At 37.7% G+C, this 1963-nt stretch overlaps 2 protein-coding genes across 3 annotated transcripts in view; one reads left to right on the forward strand and one right to left on the reverse strand.

Moving 5' to 3' along the window:
- LOC106871644 (calcium and integrin-binding protein 1) overlaps nt 1–1963 on the forward strand; it is a 443076-nt gene that overhangs the window by 319896 nt on the left and 121217 nt on the right. The gene's annotated exons all lie outside the window — the stretch shown is intronic.
- Nucleotides 1–1963, reverse strand: part of LOC106871649 (homeobox protein 4) — an 88263-nt gene that overhangs the window by 3514 nt on the left and 82786 nt on the right. The gene's annotated exons all lie outside the window — the stretch shown is intronic.

Consider the following 1963-nt stretch of genomic DNA (forward strand, 5'->3'; position numbering starts at 1 on the left):
ATATATATATATATATACTACAGTGGCTGTGTGGTAAGTAGCTTGCTTACCAACCACATGGTTCCGGGTTCATTCCTACTGCATGGCACCTTGGGCAAGTGTCTTCTACTATAGCCTCGGGCCGACCAAAGCCTTGTGAGTGGATTTGGTAGACGGAAACTGAAAGAAGCCCGTCGTATATATGTGTATATATATATGTGTTTGTGCGTGTATATGTTTGTGTGTCTGTGTTTGTCCTCCCAGCATCGCTTGACAACTGATGCTGCTGTGTTTACGTCCCTGTGACTTAGCGGTTCGGCAAAAGAGACCGATAGAATAAGTACTAGGCTTCGAAAGAATAAGTCCTGGGGTCGATTTGCTTGACTAAAGGCGGTGCTCCAGCATGGTCGCAGTCAAATGACTGAAACCAGTAAAAGAGTAAAAGATATATATATATATATATATATATATATATATATATACAATGTACTTCTTTCAGTTTCCATCTAGCAAACCAATGCTATTATTACAGCCATTGTATAAGGCAGTGAGCTGGCAGAATCATTAGCACACTGAGCAAAATGGTTAGTGGCATTTCATCTCTCTTTACATTCTGAGTTCAAATACCACCAAGATTGACTTTACCTTTCATACTTTTGGGGTTGGTAAAATAAGTACCAGTTGGACACTGGGGACAATCTAATTGACTTATGTGTGACATCTTTTGGGCCAGCGTCTTCTATTATAGCTTCAGGCTGATCAAAGCCTTCTGAGTGGATTTGGGAGACATAAACTGAAGGAAACCTGTCATGTGTATGTGTGTATATATATATATATATATATATATATATAGAAAGAGAAAGAGAGAGCTGTGTTTGTCCTCCACTACCATTTGACAATTGGTATTGGTGTATTGGCATCCTGGTAACTTAGCGATTCAGTAACAGAATCTGATAGAATAAGAACCAAGCTGGGGTTGATTCATTTGACTAAAAGAAATTCTTCAAGGTGGTGCCCCAGCATGGCTGCAGTCTAATGACTGGAAAAAGTCAAAGATAAAAGATAAAATATGCATGCCCTCCCTGTCATCAATCCTCGCTTGTTTTTTGAGTAAGAAATCTCTTTTCCATTTATTTAACCTCTCTTCACAAGTGCAGAACAACTACAGGACATATTCTCTATGAAAAATGTAAAAATAACATCACTGTTATGCTCAACCATGACATATGAGAACAAGTAGAATGTAATCATTCATGCAGGCTTACAAATATATGCAATTACACACACATGCCTGCATGTATACATATCTATATCACATACCCACACACACATATAAATATACATATACATAAAGACACACATAGATATATATGCACACACACACACACACACACACACACACATATATGTATGCCATGGGTGCGTAGTTAAGAAGCCTGCTTTGCAACCGCATGGCTTCAAGTTCAGTCCCACTGTGTGGAACCCTGGACAATTGTCTTCTACATTAAACCTGGGCTGACCAATGTCTTGTGAATGAATTTTGTAGAAAGAAACAGGGACAGATGCAATTTTATGTGTGTGTGTAAGAATACACACACACACACAAACTCTCACACACACACACACACACACACACACACACACACACACACACACACACACACACACACACACATATATAGAGAGAGGCAAATCAAAAATAAAAACAAAAACAGGAAAAACAACAAAAGTCAAAAGGATAAACGCAGTGAATGTATTAGGTTGATGTTCAGAGAGAGTTTAAAATGGAAACAAAGAGAGGAACATGACATTTCGAGCATGACACTCTTCATCAGAAAGAAGAAATAAGAAAAAGTCTAGAGAGAAGGAAAAGAAAAGCATGTGTGCCATAACATGGTTGAAAAATAACCCATGCCAGCATGGAAAATGGATTATTTAAATGACAACAATGACAATGATATATATATATATATATATATATATA

This window comes from Octopus bimaculoides, chromosome 19 (assembly GCF_001194135.2).
Source record: "Octopus bimaculoides isolate UCB-OBI-ISO-001 chromosome 19, ASM119413v2, whole genome shotgun sequence".
Lineage (NCBI taxonomy): Eukaryota > Metazoa > Mollusca > Cephalopoda > Octopoda > Octopodidae > Octopus > Octopus bimaculoides.